General features: G+C 37.8%; 1 protein-coding gene across 1 annotated transcript in view; it reads right to left on the bottom strand.

The window, feature by feature from the left end:
* MET (MET proto-oncogene, receptor tyrosine kinase) overlaps nt 1-23,515 on the bottom strand; it is a 158,345-nt gene extending 134,830 nt beyond the window's left edge. Inside the window, exon 1 of the mRNA XM_036759269.1 lies at nt 23,333-23,515. The gene's annotated coding sequence lies outside the window, so the exon portion shown is untranslated. The remainder of the gene's footprint in view (nt 1-23,332) is intronic.
* Between the last annotated feature and the right edge of the window lie 916 nt (nt 23,516-24,431).

Genomic DNA, 24,431 nt, shown 5'->3' on the forward strand with positions numbered 1-24,431 from the left:
TGTGATTTCAAAGTATTGAAAGTAAATGACTTGTCCAGGGTCACAATCCAGTATGTATATGAGGTGGGACCTGGCCTTGAAGCTGGTTCTTTATACATCTCTTTATAATATAGAAGTGCTAACAACAATAATAATAGCTAGCATTTCTATGGAGCTTTAAGGTTCGCAAAATGCCTTGTATATGTCCTTTACATCCACCTATGAGGGACATGCTATTATTATTTTATAGATGAGAAAACCGAGGCTGAAAAAGGCTAAGCGACTTGCTCAGAGTCATACAGCTAGTAAGTGTTTGAGGCAGGATTCAAATTCAGGTCTTCCTGATTCCAGGTCTGGCACTCTATCCATTGCCACCTAATTGCTTCAATATGACATATGTGGGATGTGTGTGTACATACATATAAACACACGTGTATATGTTGCAGTTCTTCACTGTACTTTGTATTTGTAGTCATAGACATTTTATTTCCATTCAACCTTTCAGAAAACAGACCAAGATCACAAAAGATAGGCAGGCATGAGGAAATACTAATGGTCTGCCTCATTGGAAGAAGCATATACATGAACACACGTGTGTATATATATATGTATGCATACATATGTGTATGTATATGTGCATACATACTTAGCACAGTTTAAAAGGGGAACAGCTGAAATTCACAGTAGACAATATCATGGCTCTAGAAGAAAGAAGACAAGCTTTTCCCTGCTAGGCAGGGAACTTGCTTTCTAGAGTACGGTGCTGATATCAAAAGCCCAGTAAGTAGTAGCATAGAAAGATAAGATAATTATATAACCCTGTATATAAGTTGAATTCTATAAAGTGGACTTTTTGTACTTTGACAATTTTTTCTTAGAATTGCTTTTCCTATGGAAAAAAAAGCATGACTCCTGGACTTTCCTTATATTCTCTTTGCGTTTGTCTGGAAACATGCATATTTTAAAGGTATACTCCAATAGCCCATGGATCTGTGATCTCATGGAGGCGAGTGCTTCCTGCAGTGAGGCAAAGCATTGATATTTCCTCATCTTCCCATCCTTGTGATTCCTGTCTGTTTTCTGCAAGATCAAATAGAGCTAAGAAGATACCTGCACTTACAAGTACAAAGTGAAAAAATGATACAATTATTTGGATAATTCAGACCAGAAAAAATATCTTCTCCTGAATACTCATGTAGTTGAAGAAAAAGTGATTGCTTAGCTAGATAGTTACTCCAAGTTTCCACTTCATTTTGCATACATAGATGTAATTTAGGAGTCAAGGAGAATACTGAAATTTTCTACTAATTCCTCTTACGATAAATCCCAGGACTTTCAATGTTTAGGTAACATGATCAATCAATGAACAAGTCCTAATAAAGTACTTAGCATGTGCTAGGCATGGTGCTTAACACTGGAGGTGCAAAGAAACAAACAAACAAAAAAACCCATTCCTGCCCCCAAGGAACTTACATTCTAATGGGAGAGAAAACAAAACATGGACATGTATAAGTATATACAAGATGTGCACAGATATAGATGGAAGATAGCATTAGAGGGGAAGCTGGAGATTGGGAGGAAGAGTACGTCAGACACCGTGGACACCTCGAGCAAATGCAAAGAGACAAGAGAAGGCATGTGAGGAACACAGGTTGAGCAGTATGACTGAACCATAGAACCCTAATTAATGCCTGGATGGGAGTTATGTTTGAGGAATCTGGAAAGATAGGAAGAGGCCAGATTGTGAAGATCTTTAAGCGTGAAACAGAAGAGTTTAGATTTGATTGTAGAGGTATTAAGAAACCTTTGGAGTTGATTGAATAGGCTGCTTGAGTGAGCAGAGAGAACAGGACACATATAACATGCATTACAGAGAAAGACATTACAAGATTTGGCAACTGATTGGTTGTGTGAGTTGAGAGAGAGAGAGAGAAGTTGATAATGATGCCGAGGTTGTGAACCTGGGAATCTGAAAGGACTGTGAAGCCCTCAACAATAATAAGGAAGTTCAGAAGAGGAGGGGATTTGGAAGGAAATATAATATGAACTTGAGGGGCAAAATTTGCAAGAGGCTGTTAGTGAGGGAGAATTGCAGTTTAGAAGAGAGATTAGGTTTGAATATGTAGATCGGCTAATTATTTGCATAGAGTTAATAGCTGAGCTGATGGTAGCTGCTGAAATAACCCAGTGAGAGAGAACCAAGGAGGGAAACTTCTGAACTGAATTCTCACCAACAAAGAGGAAACGGTTGCTGGGGTGGAGATGATGGAGAAACCATGGGAAAGAGGTATGACTACTCCATCTTGGAATCTAAGACAGAAAAAAGAGAAGTCAGGGAATAGCCTGACAAACACCTTAGATTTGATGAGGGCAGATTTCAAAGAGAAAGGATTCCATGACCTAAAATTCCATAGTAGGAAACTCTCAAGAATTAAATTCTGAAAAATATGAAACAATTCCACTAGGGAGGCAAAAGAGAAGTGTCCAAAGAGCCTGAAAGGGATGCAGAGGGAACTCACTGATCAACTTAATTTTTTAAAAGACATGTAGAGAAAATGGAAGCAAGATCATGCAATAGAGTATAAATGCAAAAGTGAGTCCTGTAAGAATAGTATCAGGACTGCTAAAGTTAAGAATCTGTCGAGACTGGTGAGGACATTGAAAACAACAAAAAGTGTTCTTTTTAAGTTATATTGGGGACAAAAGGAGAATTAAAGGAGGGATAGGATTGTTGCTTAGGGTGGACTAGATGGAGATTATAGAGAGAAGACAGAGCTGCTCCATTTTAATTTTGCCCCTGTGTTCTTTTCCAAGGAGAATGATCTTTAGATTATAAAGGAAAGAACAAAGATGGCCTATAGAGACTCGATCCTCAAGATAAGTAGGAAGATAATTAAAAGAGCCACTAGGTGCCCTTGGTGAATTAGATGAAAGGTGTCAAACACGTGGCTTGGGGCCTACGATGGCAGCCTGCAACCAGATGTGGCTCAAACCAAATTGAAATGTAATTGGGAAATACTTAACAAAATAAATAAAATACAATAGAACATAGATAATGTGTGGTTCAAAACCACTGAGTTAGATCCTTAAGTCCTCCCCAAAAAATGACACTGCAGGATATTGAAAAAGTTAGCAGCTATGACTGTTGAGTCACTGAGAAAGAGCATAGAGAACAGGAGCAGTATTGTGGGACTCACAGAGGCAAATGTCCTGATTTTCCATAAAGAGGAGTTGAAGTTGACAGACTATAGGCCAGTAAACTTGAGTTTGATTCTTAGCAAAATTCTAGGTATAGTTATCGAATATGTGGAAAAAGAAGGCAGTTATTGCAAAGAACCATCATGCTTTTATCAAGAATAGGTCACGTCAGAGTAACCGCATTTCCTTTATTTTTTTTTGATAGGTTGACTAGACTGGTGTGTGTGTGTGTGTGTGTGTGTGTGTGTGTGTGTGCGCGTGTGTATTCTGAACTAGATGAATGACTGGACCCAAAGAGTAGTTCATAATCGTTCAATGTCACCTTGGAAGGAGAGCTCTTGGTGGATAATCCCAGAAATTTGATAACTGCATTGATGGCAAAGCTAAGAGGGATAGTAAATAGAATGGATGGGAAAGTTAGGACCCCAAAGGATCTTAATCAGCTAGAATGTTGGGTCAGATTTAATAAGGACAAATGTTAAACTTTACATCTGGGTTCAAAAACCTAGTCTGACAAGTACTAGATATGGCCTATTTAGGCTCATCTTGCAAAGAGTTGAGGAATTTAGTGGGTTGCAAGCTTGATCTAAATTAACACTATGTTATGGAAGCTAAAAAAGCAAATGTAAACTTAGGTTACATTAAGTGAGGCATTTTGTCCAGGACTAGACGGCGACAGTGTGGTGTAGTAAATAGGACACTGGATTTGGAGTCAAGAAAACCTGGGTTCAAATCCTGACTTTGACACTTAGTACCTGTGTGCCTTTGGTTAAGTCACTTAACCTCTTGGTGTGTTAGTTTCCTTATATGTAAAATGAGAACTCAAGACTCAATGGCCTCTAAGGTCCCTTTGAACTTTGAATTTCTGCTTCTATGATCCCTCTACAATGCACCTGACAAGTCAGGCCTTTATATACCATTATTCTCTATCCTGGTCAGACTGCATCTGGAATGTTATTCGGTTTTTGGTGTCATATTTGAGGAATTCCATTGATAAGCTGAAGAATGTTCAATAGAGGTCAATCATAATGGAATTGTTGAAGAAGTTGGGGGATGTTTATCCTAGGGAAGGGAAGATTTAGGAGAGATATCATAGCTGTCTTCAAGTGTTTGAAGGTCTACCAGATAGAATAAGGATTAGGTTAGCTCTGCTTCCCCTCCCCAGCCAAGGGACAGGTGTGTTGTTCAGGTCTGGGTTGGGCTGGATAGATTTTGAGAGTCTTTTATTCTTTTAAGAAAATACAAGGAATAAAAACTTTGAGGTAGCCAGAAGCCAGTTTTATAAAACAAAAAAGATTTATATTGAATTTATGAGAATAGAATCATAGATTTAGAGGTCACTTTGAAAATTCACTTGGCCCATTCAATCTTTCAGGCTGCCTATGCTCAAACCATCTTAAACATCTGAAAGTCAATTCTGCTCTTAATCTTTCCAGAAAAGAGTCCACCAACCTTCCCTGTGCATCTATACCAATCAATATTAAAAATCTCTATTAGAAAATTCTTCTTTGTGGCTAACATAAATTCCCATGTTGGAGTGTAAGCCCATTTACTTTAGCAAAAATAAAGACCTAGTTACCATCTCTGCATAATAACCCCTTAAAAACTTGAAGATCGTTAAGTTACACCTTAGTTCTTTTTATTCCTGATTATATAACACTCTTTTTTTAAAAAAGCTTCCTCTTGAATAATAGTATTCCATTATGTTCATATACTGCAACTTGTTCAGCCATTCCCCAATTGATGGGCATCCCCTGGATTTCCAATTCTTTGCTACTGCAAAAAGAACCACTATAACTATTTTTGTACATATGGGTTCTTTTCCCACTTGTGTGATCTCTTTGAGATACAACCCTAGAACTGGTATTGCTGGGTCAAAGGGTATGAACCATTTTATATCCCTTTGGGCATAGTTCCAAATTGCTCTCCAGAATGGCTGGATCAGTTCACAACTCCACCAACAATGTAACGGTGTTCCAATTTTCCCACATCCTCTCCAGCATTTATCATTTTCCAATCTGACAGGAGAGATGTGGTACCTATGAGTTGTTTTGATTTGCATTTCTCTAATCAGTAGTGATTTGAGCATTTTTTCATATGCCTATAGATATCTTTAATTTCTTCCTCTGAAAACTGTCTGTTCATATCTTTTGACCATTTCTCAACTGGGGAATGACGGGTATTCCTATAAATTTGACTCAGTTCCCTGTATATTTTAGAGATGAGGCCTTTGTCAGAAACATTAGTTGTAAAGATTTTCTCCCAATTTTCTGCTTCCCTCCTAATCTTTGTTGCATTGGCTTTTTTATATAAAACATTTCAATTTAACATAATCAAAATTATCCATTTTGCATTTTGTAATGCTTTCTATTTCTTGTTGTGTCATGAATTCTTTGCTTTTCCATAAATCTGATAGGTAAACTATTACTTCCTTTCCCAAATTACTTGTAGTATCAGCCTTTATTCCTAAATCACGAATGCATTTTGACTTTATTTTGGTATATGGTGTAAGATATTGGTCTATATCCAGTTTCTGCCCTACCATTTTCCAATTTTCCTAGCAGTTTTTGTGAAATAGTCATAATAACATGGAAAAACCTACACGATATAATGCTGAGTGAGTGGAGCAGAATCAGGAGAACATTATACACAACCACAGATATATAGGATTCTGTGATGACCAATCCTGATAGACTCTTCTTAGCAATAGAAGGTGCAAAGACAACTCCAAAGGACTCATCATGAAGAGAGCTATCTACATCCAGAGAAAGAACTATGAAGTATGAATGTAGATTGAGGCACACTGTTTGCTCTCCTTTTTTTCCCCTTTTTTTTCCTCTTTTGTTTGTTTTTGGTTTTGTTTCTTCTTTCTCCTGATTCATTCCATTGGTCATAATTCTTCTTTACAACTTAACTATTGTGTAAATAAGTTCAATGCAAAAAAAGCTTCCTCATAGTTTGTATTTTCTATATCTCTACTAATCTTGTGGTTTTTCTTTGAAAGCTCTCCAGGTTCTCCACGTCCCTCTTAAGTTGTTCTCCAGTACAATAGTCCTCTCTCCAGCCTTCCTCAGTAGGGAAGAAAAACAAATAAGGAACTACTACCCACCATATCTAATCTGGTTGACCTCTCAACAAAACCAAAATAATTACCTTCCCCCTACTGGGCATGTGTCAGCCAATGGAGGGGAAAAACAGAGGGAACAATAGCTTATTTACAAACACGATTCTGTAAAGGGGAGTAAATCAGATAGACCATTCAGTTTATGTGCCCAGAAGCCCAGGGTTCTTCTTCTTCTATTTTTTTTTAAGGATTCTGTTACATATGTGAGTTGGAAAGCAATTCATGCTGCTGTCTTGCTTTCATGACTGTGTATTTATAGCATGCTTCTTTATTACTGAATATCCTTAAAGTAATCACCTGTATTAGTAGTACAGTCCCTTCAGGTAATTTTAAATATTATGAGGAGACCCAATTCATTCACATGAGAATTATGATAAGAAATTTTCTTTGTTCTAAAAAGCAAGGAAAAAATATACATAACAACAGGAAAAAGATTTATTATACCTGGCAGCTTTTTATTGAATCACAAAGAGTCTGACAAAGAAAGCTTGTTCCTAAATTAATTGGGATCTTTTATCATACAAATAAAGTTACTAGAGACACTTAAATGTAGAAGACTCACTAAACAATCAAATAAGTTAAAATTGACACATACCTAATTAGCATATGTGTTTTATTTAATATGATCAGTCAGTAGGTCTCCATGGGCAGCTCTAAATTAGGTTTCTGACTTTTTATACAAATGTTCCTTTGAGAGAGATCAATACAGTCCTCTTCTCACTCCGGCATCCTTTATTACACAGACCATCTCTTCTCTCTTCCGAAATACTTGAGAGTCTAAAAGAGGCTAAATTTCTGACATAAGAAAAATCCCAATCTCGTATTGTTTAACTGTGGTATGTGATACAGGTCATTGCTAAACAGTGAGATGAAGGGGGGAAAGGTGACCTGAAGAATAGGACTCCAGGATTCTTAAGCTAGTCTTCTACAACTCACACATTGTTCACAACTATCATTGTCCTCCTAAGAATGACTGAAAAACATGCCACTTCTAGGCAACAGTATCTAGTGAGCACTTTTAAAAAATCATTCTAGATATCATGGAAATCCTATTCAGAAAACACATTGAATTGTGGGTGATTTGATTAATAAGCTTTTAGCTCTATTAATAACTTGTAGTTCAAAGAGAAATCTTCTATTATGTTGGAAATGATAAAGGCTGATTGCCACTGTTAAGAAAGTGCTAAAAAGCTATAAATATTATAGGAGCAAAATGTCTTCCTTATAGCTTAGCCCAATGCATGCAATTTTCTTGAATACTAATTTTGCACATAAGAACAAGAGCCCCCCCCTTTACTCTGGGACATCCTAATTAACATGTTTTTGCATATATCTACAATTCAAATTTGAATATTCCCATTCTATATTTGTAAGAGAAGATAACTGCAACAACAGCTATCAGTTTATTCAAACATAAATGTTTAGAATTGAGTACAACTGAATTATACAGGCATAGTTTTGAACCACTTAAAGGAGGTACAATAGGGAGGAAGCTGGCACATTATTAACTGATGAATCACATATTCTCCTAAGAGTTCAAAAATCCTTCCACATCCATAAAACAAAATGTGATGCCATGCTGGGGAAACGGTTCTTCTCTCTTTTCCCATGAGCGATCACCCTCATGGCATACAGAAACCTGGCTTCCCCCTATCCATCCCTAAAACAGAAATTGTCCTAAGAACAAGATGTGGTCAAGGAAAACCAGACAAAAATTGGAGCTGTCCCTAGCCACTGGAGGTACCAAGTGCCCACATGAAGAGAATAATTACCCCAAAATTATTTTCATTAGTAACTAAGATAATTCTGAGTTTTAGTATCAGCTTGTCCATCTTTCTCTAAAGTCAATATAAGATCTTCAAAGTCAGCAAACAGAATCTTTTTCTCTGGAATGAATTTGATTTAGTCTTTAATAGTTAACAAATAATTTTGGCAGTAAATTATATACAAACAAATATACATTCCCATAACATCATTTAAAACTGTTATAATACTTTGACAGGAAAGAGTAGCTAATTATAGACACATTTACTTTCTGAATTCAGATTTCTTAGATGAATATAATATGGTTTTAAGAATTTTTGGAAAAAAGTAATACTTATATAATATGTATGTCTGTGTATGTATATATGTATATATATGTAAACATATATATGTATATAAAATTCCCAAATTACTATGTCTTCAGCGAGTAAAGGATTAAATAGGACTTTCCATGGATGACGAACACATATATCGACATGATAGAAAAATAACTATCTAATAAATATCTAAGGTCTGAGAGGCAACATGGTACATGGCATAGAAGATTGGACTTGGCATCAGAAAAAACTGGACTCAAGTCCTAGCTGTATGGTCATGGGTAAGTCAGTTAATCTTTCAATATCTATAGCCCACTCTTTAAGATTATCAACTATAGAGGAACTGCTTATCTGAATTAGTGGAGGGAGTTAATGCACTAGGAATTGAGATTGTTATGAGTTCAGATCAAAAGGATAAGGAATAGGGACTGGACTGATCATTTTACTGGTATAGGAGACTGCCAGATGCATATTGGCGTTATCTCTGCTACTCATAGTCTCAAGGAATTGCCTGGAGCACTGAGAGGCTAATTGACTTGCCCAGGGTCACATAGTATGCATCAGAGGCAACACTTGAACCCAGTTCTCCTTGTCTCTGAGGACACCTTTCTATCCACTATGCCATGATGATTTTATACATACACATATAATACACACATGCATATATTTGTATACATGCATATACATACAGGTACACAGGTATACATATATGCACATTTAACACACATGTATATAAATACATATATATGTGTATGGATAGGTAGTACTCAGTAAGCACTCAACTTTTTAAACCTTATTAGCTCAAAAGGTTGGCTGCAGCCAAGATCAGACCTATGTCTATACAACTGGTCAATTCAATGAAAAAATAAAATTTATCTTAAAAATTTTTTCAATCAGTTATTCCTTTTTCAATTTTTATTGGTTCATATCATCCTATATGCTGTGAAGGAGACTATGTACATTGAAACACGGAATACAAACAAGAATAATACAATACTTGTCTTTGTGTACACTGTCCAAAGAGAATGTCTAAATAGGCAGCAGGTTAGTCATCATCAAAAGGCTTAAGCAATGATAAACCCTAAAATCATCCATCATAATCTTCATATTTGTCATTTCTATTGGCCTTCACAGGAGCAATAACACTAGTATTTTATCATTTTACTTTGTTTTAATTTGAATACACTATATATTTTTTCTAAAATCTTTACACTGTAATTTTAGTTACTTTATGGATGTCTGTGAGGATTGGCTTTAGAAAAACAAAACATATATAAACAGATGCCATTTTCTGAGTTTTGAGAGAATCTGTAGTCTTGAGTTGCCAAAGAAGCAAAATGCATATAGTAGTTACGGAATACTGAAAATAAAAGCTCCTTCTTTAGGAGTCGTAAGGGGACTTGAGTATTGAATAGCAAGTGCAGTAATTCATTTAGAAGTTTGAATAATATTCACAAGGTAATTAATCAACTTATGATGGTTTTAAGGGCTGTCACTTTCATTGTCTTTAGTAAAATTGGGGTATTATCTGTACTTTTCTGATGTGACCTAAAGAAATATATGTGTAAATATACATGTAAGCATATACATATACTTGTTAGTTGTTGGAAGATTAAAAGAGTTCATACAGTGTGATATATCTAGTTCCAAATATACTAATTAAAAGTGAAATTTAAAAGAATTTTAATTTTAGCGTTACAGAAACTAGACCTGGATGAAGTCTATAATGTTTGATTTCTGCTCAGCTATATGCTTTGTCTGTACTCATATTTTGGTTTTGCATTTCATTAAATATAACATTTTAATTTCCACCTTTGATACCTATACAAATAACAAACAGTTCAATCCTGTCTTTTAGGCCAAAAGGTCCACCTGGGACCTTCATGACTCAATTTCTCTGCATTGCTTAAATTAATCACATAATCAGATTTCTACTTCAATTTCTTATATATATGCATATATACATATGCATATATATATATATATACATATGCATATATATGCCAATATTAGGGCTAGAAGGGAACTTAAGAGGTCAAGTCCAACCCTCTCATTTTATAGAGTGAGAAACTCAGGGACAGAAAAGTTAAGTGATTGAGATTTGAACCCAGATCCTCTTACACCAAATTTAATGGTCTAGTGGTCTTTCCATATCACATCTTATGAACATGATTCATCAATTCAATAGTCATTTAGCAAGTGTCCAAAATGTGTCAGGCACTTTGCTAGCTGCTTGAGATACAAAGACAAAATGAAATGGCCTCTATTATCAAGGAGTTTATATCCTATTTGGAGAGAACAACATGTACACAGAAAACTGAATACAATTATATACCAAGTAAGCAAATGGAAAGAAAGGAATAAATGAGGAAAATGGTATGGAGACAGAATTCACAAGACTTGCCAATTGACTGGAGAGGGGAGGTAAGAGAGAGTGAAAAGCTGGTGATAAGTTTGAGTAAACTTGGAAGTTGACTCAACTAGTAAACAAGTAAACTTGGCTTACTAGAAGGATGGAGATGATATCTCCAAATAAATAGAGATATCAGGAGGAGAGGTGTTTGTGGTTTATTTTTAGAGAAAGATGATAAATTTTGTTTTGGACATGTTAATTTTGAGATTCCTGTGGTACATCCATGGAGAAATGTCTGTTAGACAGTTGGTGATGCAAAACTGGAGTTCAGGAGAGATTCTAAGAATGTTTATTTTTAAAAATTTCTTTTTTATTAGCGTGTGTGTGTGTGTGTGTGTGTGTGCGCGCGCGCGCGCACGCATGCACTAAAGACTGGGTTTTCCAACCTAATTCAGGTTGGAAGTACAGGGGCTACTAATGGACCCAGTCCCTTCAACATCGGAATTTTATCTGCTCTATTTCCAACTTGGGCTGCTTCACCTCTCATTATGTACTTAATGGTCTGACATTCTTGGGGGCTCACCATATTAACCAAACTTAGTGTGGTTGCCTGATTGTCTTAGCTGATTTCAGCTCAGAACTCCTGAGCTCAACAGATTTGACAGCATGATCCTCTCTAGTAACAGTGTTTACAATAGGACACCACCATGCCTGGCCATGCTGTTTAAATAGATATGGTGACTATATGCACAGATATAACTGAACCTATGGAAACTGATAATTAGGGGAGGGGAGAGAGAAAGGTGAGAAAGAAGATGGTCCAAGAGAGATACTTCGGGTGCATTTCTAATTTAGGCGGTGGTACATGATGATGTTGCTGCAAAGGATACTGAGGAGTAGCCAGAGAGGTAAGAGAAGAAGTGGAGAGAGTGTCAAGAAAGCCGAGGGAGGAGTGAATATCCAGTAGGAAAACACATTCCATAATCTCATCAAACACTACAGAGAGGCCAAGAAGGATATGGCTATGAAAAAGTCATTGGATCTGGCCACTGGAAAATTTGGAAAGAAATTTAAATTGAGTGATGCGATCAGATGATAAAGATTGGGGAAGAGGTGAGGAAGTGAAGGCAATGAATATGAACAACTTTTTCTGTGAGCTGAGCTGTAAAAGGGAGGAAAGATGTTGGATGAGAACTTAAGGGGATGGTAGAATCAAATGAAGGATGGGGGACGATATGGACATGTTTGTAATCAGTGAGGAAAGAGATAGTAAATAAGGAGATATTGAAGATTAGAGAGAGATGATTGTGGGGCAAATTGGCTGAAAGAGGAGACAGGAAAGAATGGTGCCAAGGCACAAATAAAGGCATTGGACTTGTTGAGGAGAAGGGCTGTCTTTTATCACATACTGGAGTGAAGAAGCAGAGAAAAAGGAATGATATCAAGGAGCTTTGAGAAGTATAGTAGGGGACAAGAGGGAGCCCAAGGCAAGTGACCTCTGTTGTCTCAGTAAAGTATGAGTTGAGGTCCTTGGCCAAAAGAGAGGCTGCAAGGAATGATGTGGGAGGTTGGGGAGAGAAGGTAAGGTCTAGAACAACCACTGTGGGGTACTCAACATGGAATCATTCATGAAGTGTAAAAGTATTGCCTTATGGCACCGAGTACCCAAATAAGATTAGATAACAGAGATTTGTAGTGGTTCCAGTCAGCAAGGTTGTACCTCCAATACTGTTCAGTAGCACTGTGAGTAAAAGCCATGAAGGGAGATCATGGGAATAATCCAGGAGTGGCATTTGGCAAGGCTGAGGTAGTGATGGGACAAGGGAGCAAGGGATTTGATAGCAGATGGTGACATAAAATTGAATTGGTTAAATAAAAGTTCAAGAGCAGGAAAGGGAAGTGCAGCCCGAGCAGGGCTAATATGCTGGAAGAATTCTGAGCAATCGAATTACTAGAGATCATGGTGCAGATTCAGAGCGGGACTGGAGAGGAAGGAGGCAGAGGGAGATCTGGATTGCTATTGATGGGTTAACGGATTGAAATGAGTACACTCTATGTTGAAATGCATCCTAGTCCATCCACACCTTCTTATCCTGCTTGGTTCTTGTCTTTGCTTTCTCATAAATCCTGTACTGAGGATAAAGCAATTGTGCTGAAGGCCATTCTCTAAATCTTTTAATATTAACTGAGTACAAATGTGCATTTGACCAGCCTACATCCTTTTCTCATCATACATTTCCTGGATGACATCTTTTAGTCTGCCTCTTATGTACCAGTTGTCACTGATAGTATGCTGCAGTCTCCTTAGGCTTCTACTGCTGTTTCTGTTATCTGCAATCTTAATTGTAGCTGTACCACCACGAGGACAGTTTCCCCACTATAAAAATTAGTATAATAACACTAAAATAACTCAGGAGAGTTATTTTAAATGCTGTTGTGGCAAGAAGGACAATTATAAAATAATTATTTAACTTTGATCAGATTTCTCCAATTTTGCCTTTTAAAGAGAAATGTGATTTTTCATTTGCCAAGCTGTAAGACCTCTTAATTTAATTCAAATGCTTTTCAGTTCTTCTGTAAATATCTATTGAAAATACACACCTGGGGGCAGATAGGTGGGGCAGTGGATAGAGCACTGGCCCTGGAGTTAGGAGGACCTGAGTTCCAAAGTAGCCTGACACTTACTAGCTCTGTGACCCTGGGTAGGTCACTTGACCCTGATTGCCTTCAAAAAACAAAACAAAACAAAATACCCCCAAGCAGAAAATATACACATATATATGGTTATCAAGGTAGCTTTGGTAACCATTGAGGAATACTAACATAAATTCAGCAAAAATTTTCAAACTAGTAACTAAAATTAGATATGTAAATACCTAATGTGGTGTTGTGTATAATCAAATGTTCGATACATACTTTGGTAAAGATATGCTCACTAAAGAATATTCATTTTGAGCATTTAAATATAGAGAATGCCTATTTTTAGCCAACGATAATACAGAAGCTTTTCCTTTCCCCCAAAGAGTAACATATTTGGCAACAATAGAACACAGTTTAAATGTGCAAGGTTGTCTGACATCAAAATCAGCGTGGAAATTGGGAACCCCAGACTTAATACAGCATCAACAAGTGTTATTCTCCATATGTCATCATTGCTTCTTTTAAATGCAACCTTATTTCATTAAGAAAAAAGGACTTCGTTGACTTGTCCTTTTTAACTCTCTTTATAGTTTTATGCAGTATTCATATGGGAAGTTCAGTTACCAGAAAAGACGCATGCACAAACAGGAAATCTAGCTTCAGTAAGAAGGTGTTTTTCTTCACACAATAGAGTTCAAAGATGTGTCATCATGTAATTTAGAGCTAAAAAGCAAGACCACTATTATTGTAGAACACAAAAAACCCCTACACATTATAGCAGTTTACAATTATATCCCAAATTCTAAGCCTGTTAGAACTTGTTAAAGATCCCAACTTATACGACTTGTCCTTTTCTGGTTCCTAGTTTTCCATCAGTCAGAATGTTAAAGTGGTGGGGAAGGGTGATTTGGGGTGGAAGGGTGAAGGCAGGAAAGATGATGGGGAAGGTAGAGGAGGCAAATGAATTTTTGGAAAGCAAACGGTAATATTTGCAGATTTAGTCAAATTGCTTTTGAAATCCCTTACTATTCTCAGCACTGCTTTTTGTAAGAAAGTTGCTACATGGCAAAGAATGAATTTCTATAAATGTCATGAATTAAGTTCTATGGCCTATTTTTGAAATTTGTCAAATCAGGTCATTGATTCAGAGAACTCATGCCAAGACATTGTGGATGAACCTTTATGCTATTTTGTAACACTGACATTAACAGGAAGCACTTTGGAGAAGTAGATTGACAAATATATGGACATAGGTCTTATATGACAATGGTTACATATATGTATGTGTGTGTGTATATATATATATATGTATATATGTATATATTTTAAACAAGAAACCACAACAAAACTCAGTGCTGTGTAAAAATCTTTCCCTGGCACAAAATAAATAATGGGAGGTGGAAGAGGAGAGATGATTATAATTGAATGCCATTGAGAAACAAAGCCTTTAAAAATACTTAGATTTTTTCCTGTCACATCAGAAAAACTCATTAGCACTCAGAGGAAAATCTATTCTGCCAAGGAAAGAACCTATTTGACAATCCTTTAGTTGCATGATTTCAGACACAATTCAAACTTTTGGGCAATCCTGTTTACAGAACCCATGCAACTTCTTATTTTCAGAAACAAAAAAAAACCCAGTCCTTAAATGGTTTCAAAGATTTCTTGGACATCAAAGTGTTTAGAAAGACATACAGTTTATGGGTAATGATTTAAGTTTAAGTGCATCAAAAACACATGGATTAAATATCCCTTAAAAGACCCCTAGGTTTAAAATTGAAGAGCTAAAGTGCTGGCCAAAACACATGTTGGGGCCCAGCAAAGCCAAAACATGTTTTTAAAGATAGTTTGAGTTGTCTTATGGACCCAAAGTTTGGCTGGGTTTCCCTTTCCCTTCTGATTAGGAACAGAAGGGTGCAACCTATCTGCTGCAAAACAAACCAGTTCACCTTCCTCTCATTCTGACTGGTGAAAAGTTGAACTTTTCAAAAAGTCCCTAGTTTTTTTTTAATGTACTATTAATTCTCTAAAAACAAGTTACTTCAAAATTAAGAAACCATTCCTTAAAGTTTTTTTTGGAATGATTAAAAAGTCTTTTTTTTTTCCCTCGGTCAATCACCTGCTTTTAGTTTTGACCTTGGATCCTGGGTGCTATCTTAAACACTGACTATCAGCAGGGGTAAGTCCATTTTCAAAACAGGAAGAGGTCACTGATGTTAATATTCACAGTGCTTCATGATATATTATTTATTTGCATTTAAAATGGTAGGAAGAAATACAGTACATAATCTTCCTCTCCAACACAATGGTCTTCCTGAAGGCAGCTAGCCTGAGCATTTTGAAGATTTTTTAAGACTAAAGGAAACAAGTTAGCACACAACCTGTGTGCTTTTTATTCCTTGGAAAATAGATTGCTACACTGATTTGACTTATTTAAAGACACTTGAAACAAGCAAGGCAATGACAGTCTTGAATTTCAGACAAGAATAACTACTTGGGAGGATTTCAGACAGCTTTTTTAAAGCTAGGGAAATGTTACAAAAAGGAGGATTCCCCCAAATATGAGAACTTGGAATATACGATCTAGGCATAAACATAGAACAGAATTAGGCACTTCTGATACCTTAAATAATTGCTTCAATTTGAGAAAAAGATAAAAAGGTTACATATTAAGAGAAGTACATGGAACTGGAACTTGAACTTGATACGAGACACATGAGCTTATATATTTGGGTACTCAAGAAAATGTCTCCCAGGGGTGGAATACTACAGAATAACTTTTCTTTTTTTTTTTTTAAACGTCAATGACTCTATGATTGTTTTTAAATGGTTAAGCTAAAAGACTGTTAGAGACTGATTAGAACACATCAGAGAAAAGACAGCAAGCACTTTAGCCCTATATGCTATTTGGTTAAGCAATCCCCTCGGGGCCCTACTAACTGGTCTAGACAGAAAAGAAGGGGGAAAAGTGGAAGAAAAGGAGTGGAAGAAAGAGGAAAAAGAGAAGCAGTAGTTTTTTTTTTAAGAAAAGGAAGCAACAGATTAAAAAAAAGAAAAGAAAATGGCTAATATGGTAGACAGCAGTACAGTAGCCCTATTAGCACCCCCTTTAGGTGTGATCAGTACCATAAAGTGCCTGATTTATAAGAAAGGAAAGTATTAATAATGAGAAGGCTTAAATTTCACTTAGCAGGGATTTCTCTTTGGGTTCTGAAGAGACTAAATATTATGAGAATGGAATAGTGGCTCTAGTGGTTTGGGGTCTTTGGAAATGTAGCCAGAGGATATTTGTTCACTTCTTTCACAATCCAAAAGCTGAGGGTGAGTATGCCTCAGGCAAAAGTAAGCCTCTCCCACGCCTATAATTCTGATTTTTGATATGGGACTAAAGGGCTACAGGAATCCTTGATCTCATTCCTAAACTACAGATACCCTGACTCCCATCTAATCTATAGTGCTCTGAGTATACAATGTGCCAAGGGGCAAAGTGAGAATGTTTCAATATTGTAGGACAATAGTATATACCAGTTGAAGCATGATTTTCCGAGGGATACTTTCTCTAGTCTCTTAAGTGATATGAGCATTAAGATACACACACACACACACACACACACACACACATACACACATACATAAATTACGTATTTTATAGCAAATAGTCATAGTGTTGCAGTAAATGAAGGTTAAAAAACCCCCCAGAAGCTTCCACAATCCATGTTTTGAACAGTTTTCACAATCATTAATGACAAAGGACACATTGCTGATTATGTATTATTATAAAAATATGTTTTATCAGCTCACAATGCTTTCTCACTTTTAAGCTCTGCTGCAAATCCCATACACATGATTTTCTTTCAATTAAACATTTTACTGCTTATAAAAATGCTCTATTTAACCCCTCAAAAACCAATTATAGCCAGGTTTTGCTATATACTTTTATTGTATCCAGTCCCAACTGGGATTTATTAACTGAACTGTAAAATACAACTAAATTGATATCTGAGTTTTGGGTTTCTGATACAATGATAAGAGTACAAAATTACTGACGGTTCCTAAGCTGATAATGGGAGCAGAAAGCTCTCCACATACAAAGCTGTCTTCTGGCCAGCTGTGCTACAGACAGTGGATGTGAGAAAAGTAGATGATACTCAAGGGACTGGATATGCCCTTTTCAGCCTTTCATTATTAGCTAGTCCACAGATCTAAATCCATCTCCAAACAGAAAAGGCCAAAACTTATCACCTTTATCGATGTTCTTTGAGAGATAGTATGATACAGAAGAAAGCATACTGAGCTGAGATCAGAAGACCTGTGTTCTGGTTTTCCTTATCCTTACCACTTAGTAGCTGTGTGGCTGACCTGGGGCACGTCACTTAATCTCTTTGAGCATCAGTTTCTTCTTCTGTAAAATGAGGGAGGTTTACTAGATGACTTCTAGTACTAATCTTACGATCCTTTTCAATATTTTTCTGGACTTATGATTTCATCAGTGTAGGAAACTTCCATTGAGGAAACTCCCTTAGTCAATGCAGATCAGTTTCTGTTCTGCAACTTATAGCCTCAGATAGTTGCCTGGGGACACTGAGAAGAAAAGTTATGTGCAAGAAATGAGCAAAAATCCAAGGTTTTCCTGACTCCAGGGGTCAGCAGTCCATCTACTGTGCTGTGCTTTCTCTCTTGATATGCCTTTGCATCACATGAGCTTATGGCTAAGTGTAGTTCTTATTATAAAAATGCCTTTTTATCAGTTATACAACTTGTGAAACATCCTCTTTTGCACTAACTTTAGCCTTCAGAACAGCACCAAGTTAAAAAAAAATCTAGCATCATGTCTCCAGAACACTGGGTGTATCCTTTGTGGAATATAAATGTGAGGACATGGACTAAGAGTTGCCCAGGATAAGAAGGTAGGGATGCATTTCACCCAGGGAGGGATTATTCTCATTAAGAAGATTGTATGTAGATCCATTGAAATTCTGAAGAAGGGAGGAAAGGAAAAAGGGAACAAGCCTACTATGTTCCAGGTACTGTGCTAAGTACTTTACAAATATTATCTCAACTTACAAGGTAGGTACTATTTTTATCCCCATTTTATAGTTGAGGACAAAGAGGTAGACAGAGGTTAGGTGACTTGTCCAGAGTCACATTGCTAGTAAGTGTTTGAGACTAGAATTGAACTTAGGTCTTCTAGACTCCAGGCCAGCACTATCCACTGCACCATCTAGCTGCCAAGAATAGCAGCTATAGTGAGGTTAAGAATGTTAAAATTAGGAAACTTAAAGGTGAAATAGCATGAAACAATATTGAAAAGTACTGATGTATAGATCAGTTTTTTTAATTCCAAGTAATAATCTAGGATAAGGAATTATTTATATCACTTACCTTATTTTAGAAAATAGGCATTTATTAAGCTCCTACTATGTGCTAGGCACTGTGCTGAGAGCTTTACAAAATTATCTCATTTAATTGATTGTTTATTGATTGATTAGAAAGATACACAATATATTCTGACTTATCTCTTAGTTTTTTTTCAAATGAAGTTTCTTGGTTCATCATGGCCTATTCAATTAAACAAATATTTAGTAAATGCCTACTATGTGCAAGCCTCTATGCAAGGTGTTAAGGAACATACAATGAAAAATGTCAGTCTTTGCCCTCATGTAGTTTCCAGTCTGGGAAATGAGACATGTACAAAAGACAAAACAAATCAAAACCAACCAAAAACCAACCCCAGTATACTGCAGGGTAGCAGGTCACAACATAAAAATACAAGTGGCATGGTTTACACAGTTAATTCACTCAGGCTAGTTCAGAGAAGGGAGAGATCAAACATTCTAAAATTAATAGTTGCCTGCAGCATGATATAGTAGGTAAATAGATCGCTGGACTAGGAATCAGAAGACCTGGGTTCTATGCCTGTGTGTCCTTATTTCCTATGTGACCTTGAACAACTTCTCTCTGGGTTTCAGTTTCCTTATCTGTAAAAAGAGTGGGTTGGATTAGAAGGCCTCTGACATTCCTTCCAGAGGCAGTAAGTGTCTGAGACAGCGAGGTAGATAGAGCATTGGGCCTGGAGTCAGGAAGACCTGAGTTCAAATCTTGCCTCAGATACTTACCAGCGGTATGACTCTGAGCAAGTCGCTTAACTGCTTTCTGCCTTAGTTTCTTCAACTATAAAATGGGGATAAAATACCACCTAACTTCCAGGGTTGTTGTGAAGAACAAATGAGACAATATTTATAAAGTGCTTAGCACACAGCAGACACTTTATCAAAGGCTCATTTACTTCTTATATTCAAAATCTATTATACTGTGATATAGGTATTGTGAGTTCCCCACATTAGTGAAATCACAGGTCGAGTTCCTGTCTCTATCTGGCAGTATGTTGCAGTAGAGAGAGAGAGAGCTGGTCTCAAAACCAAGAACATCTATGTTCAAATCCCACCTCTGATCCATACTAGATGTCTGACCCTGCACAAGTCACTTAGTGTCTTAGTTCTCTGGGCAGCTTTCTAAGCCTATAAATTGCAGAGAAGGTGCCAACTTCTTTTGGTAGAGAGTTCTTCCTCATATAGGAATTCCCTGTATCAGTGAAATCATAGGTCCAATCCCTAACCCTGTCCTTTTTATGTGTCAAATGATTTGTTTACATTTAAAAAATATCCCATCCCTCTTTTTTTCTTGCACTTAGGATTACTCTAAATGCTTGCCTACACTGAGCATAGACAAGGTTTTTTTTCCATTTTGCAATTTGTGATTGTTCCCAAGCCAATTTGCAATTGTTCCCAAGCTATTCTATTTTTATATTACAGTTATTTGTATATGTGTCATATCCTTTTACTAGCCAGGTCATATCCTCCTACTGGTCTGTAAGCCCCCTGAGGACAGGTATTGTGTCTGTCTTATCTATGCTATCACCTCTAGTGTCTATCACTGCATTGATATTACATGTATATATACATATATATACATATATATATATATATACATATATATGTAGAACTGGAATTTGAATTCTACGGTCTACTATTTACCATTATAGCTAGATTAAAAGATCTCTATGGATAAGAACTTTATCTTTTAGGTCCCCTCCCCCTGCCAGTCTAGTATGCTATCTGGCACACGTTGTGCTCAACAAATGTTTGCTAAATAAAACTATGCAAGAGTGTGACTGGCTAGGGATTCAAATACATGCAATCCACTCTGCCACAGACTCGGGTTAACTAGAGAAGAAAGTGGAAGTCAAAACATTCCTGCCCAAAGTGATATTAGTTAATAGTAATCTTTATTATTCATTTGCTGCTATTATTACTTTCCTAAACCAGCTGATGACACTCTGCCCTGTCACAGACAAAGCCACTGAAAAGGCGGCTAATTCACTAAGGTACAAAGTTCCTTGGCCTGGGGATTCCTAGATTTACTCTCTTTCTCTTTACAAGGAAACAATTGGAAACCTAGAAAAAGCAGGCATGAAAATGCATTCTGTCACATGAAGGCAGTGCTGAAAAAGAAAAAAAATGGAGAAGATTCTGGAAGAGGGTAGTTCGTTCTGATGAACGAAGGGACAGGCAGTGTCTTTCAAACCTGAGGTCAACAGGGAAGAAATTGGAAGAAAAAATGAGACTGTTGGACTTGGCAGAATCTCTGACAAACCAGAGGGCCTGAGATGAAGATGTACAGAGAGATGGGTGCTAAATAAATAGCGCTAAATCAAAAGAATGAAGCTAGAATAAACAATATTAAAAAAGCTTACTCTTTTCAAGCTCTGCAACTACTACTAGGTTTCAGTCAGGCCACCCTCAAGCCAATATTCTCCTTCTTAAAGGAACCACTACTTCTGAGTTATTCAGTTTTGCTTTGAAAGAAAAATGAGATTGGAGAAAATAACATTGATTTGAGTATGATATTTAGTTTTTCTACCAAAAAATATTTAAAAATGGCTCTCACCTGCAACTAATGGAGTAATTTTCCATAGCTTCCTGATTCTAGGCTTTCTTAAGTAAAAGGAGATATCATCAATAAAAATAATAGAAGAAATGATAGGCATAAAAAGAAATAACAGGATGGCCTCTTCAATTTTTTTCCCCTTCCAATTTTATGCCTTTATGCCTTAGCATGAACATTTATTCTGACTTGGTCTACCTGATTTGGACCCTTTTGATCACTCAGATAAACCCAGCAATGTTTGCTGAAGGCATGCACATCTAATACAGATGTATCCCTATGATGTTGCTTAAAGCAACAAAGCAAGTCCTCTAAAAAGTAGGTTTTCTATGGAACATAAGCTACATGTAGCAGACTCCAACTGTCAGAAGTAAAAGAAATTTAGGTTAACAACAAATCTGTTGCATTCTGAAGTTTTGAGCAGAATATTATCCTAAGCACCTGTACGTTTTATAAAAGATCAGACATATTTTGGGTACTGTCAAAAGTTCTAATGAATGGTATAAAGGGTCTTGAATTGTCATCTCACAACTTAAAAAGCATAGCTCAAAAAAACACTGCAAAGTAATTAAGGATAAAAACAGAGAATATGAATACAAATGCTCTTCAGTTCTCTACTACATCTGACTATGGAAGTTTCTGTGCTTAGATAAAATTGAATAAGCTTTGAGATAAAAAGGGGCAGGCTATGTATCTGTAAATAATCCAGGCACCACTTACACTGTTTACATAAGAGCACAATTCATGTCCCAGTAGCACAGAAAAACATGATGTACATCATTTTTAGACAATCATGCTGCAGAAAAAAATTCATTAGTCAGCCTTAACAGTTTTGCTGTAAAGGAAAATGATGTTTTATTGAATCCATTTGCATGGCAATGTGCATGTGTCTGGATGATAGAAACTAAAAAGTAAGCCTTCAATGCAATGTTTAAAATGTGATCATTTCTTAAAACTGGGGAGAGTAATCTAGAGTTCAATATATTCTTTGCAATGTCAGTTTTTACTATCATCTCATATTCATTGCCCATCATATCTCGGCAATTAATGGATCCTGATTATTTTGCCTAAGAGTTGACAGTATTTCATTTAGCCAGAGTGCTCCTTCAAACATAAAACTGTGGAAAAAAAGGTAAGATACACCAGCATAACTCTTCATGCACGATCATGGAACAGTTTCCACCTGCCAAATTAGCCAGTGGATTTTTTTTTAAACCTAAAAGGTGTGGTGTATGAAAGCATCCTTGATATAGATTTCTGTGCTGTAGAAGTGCTCAGTGGAATTACTTTCATTTATAAAATGCACAAAGTACCTGTCAATTGTTGGAATAGTAACCATCTCTCTACCAATACCAACAACAGTTGCCTGAATGCTAGCTATAAGCAATTTCTCCTTTCCATATTCTAATCTGACATAAGCTATAACTGGAGACTGAGGAATTACCAGTTGGCCCAAGTGGTCTGCTGTAAAGAAATGGACAATTAGGACCCACACAGAAAGGAATACACATGCACCTGCCCTTTCAAAGACGATCAAATCATAGTTTTGATTAAGGAAGGAGTCAGGTTTGCCCAGATCTTCCCAGCATCGCCTGGGGTCGGAGTGACTGCATCCCTTTGTAAAGGCTGAGTCAGATCAACTGAAACTTATCTATAGCGTTGGTGTACACACACGTACACACACACACACACACACACACACACACACACACACACACACACACACACTTACACACTTTACGGCCCCTCTCCCCACGTCTAGGCACAAGATCTACTCCTGAATCATCCAGGGTGTTATCACACCACCCAAACGGTAAAAGAACAGTTTTTGCTTTCACCTTCATTCTGATCATACAACTTTTAGCTTTTGACAACGAAAAACTCTTCTCCCTTCCCCTCCACCCTCCTCTAGCGATCCCTCTCCTTACCAATTCACCCAGCACTGCTGTCTCACAAACAAAGAGAAGGGGCTAGGGCGGAGGTGTATTTTGGAAGAGAGGTTCAGGTCTTTACCTGGAGGTGCCAGCGTCCGCACGGAGAAGCAGCTCAGGGGTAAAAGACCACCCGCAGGCGTTCGCCTGTCCCCTCCCCCCCGCTTTCGCAGCTGTTCAGCTGTCGTCCCGCATCTGGATTCCTCAGTCAAGCTGGTCTCCGCTGCATCTGGACACAAAGGCGCTCGGGGCGGTGCGGAGGGGAGGGGGTACGGCGGGAGAGGAGGTGAACGGCCCTCCCGGGTCACCTGGCAGCCTTGGCACAGAGCGAGCCAGCAAGCGCTCCTCCCCTCCGAGGTGCCTGGTGTCCGCTGCTCTGTGGAAGCTCCCGAAGGCAAATCGTTGGTTCTAGGGCTCCCTCCGCCCCTTTCCACATGCGGTCCTGACCTGCCCGTGACTCACCCCGGCATCGGGTTCCGCGTGCGCCAGTGTGCGCCTGTGTGAGTGAGTGAGTGAGTGTGTTCGTGTGTGAGTGTGTGTGAGTGTGTGTGTGTGCGCGTGTGTGTGTGTTCGTGTGCTCGAGAGGGGCGGGGAGGTGCACTGTCCAACACTCCTGCACGTGCCCCTCTTAGTTCTCTCTCCTTTGGGGCCCAGAGCGCTGCAGAGGTGGGCACTGGTGCTATCCAGAAGGGCAAACCTAGCCCCAGACCCTGCTCAGCTCTTGGCTACTTTGGGCGATCTCTTCTCCTCTTTCCCAGTAGCCTTCATGGAAAAGCGAAACTTTGTAGGTAAAGGAGTTTTCTCGCTCCTCCTTCCTCTCTCCTCCTCTGTTCCTCTCTCTTTCCTCCTCCTTTTTCTCCCTTCTCCACCTCGGTCCGCTTGCAGTTAGCACAGCTGGTAATAAGAAAGGTTGAGTCTCCCCCTCCTGGTATGCTTGTTGAGATTGCTGACAGAAGATCTCTCTGTCTCCCTCTCTCCCTCTTTTACTCTTTCCCTCATTCCCCCCTTCTCTGTCTCTGTCTTCTCAGTGTCTCCGTGTTTATCTCTTTCTGTCTCTCTGCCTCTCTGTCTGTCTCTGTCTCTCTGTCTGTCTCTGTCTGTCTCTCTGTCTCTGTCTCTCTGTCTTTCTGTCTCTGTCTGTCTCTGTCTCTCTGTCTCTCTCTGTCTCTCTCTCTCTCTCT

This window comes from Trichosurus vulpecula, chromosome 5 (assembly GCF_011100635.1).
Source record: "Trichosurus vulpecula isolate mTriVul1 chromosome 5, mTriVul1.pri, whole genome shotgun sequence".
NCBI lineage: Eukaryota > Metazoa > Chordata > Mammalia > Diprotodontia > Phalangeridae > Trichosurus > Trichosurus vulpecula.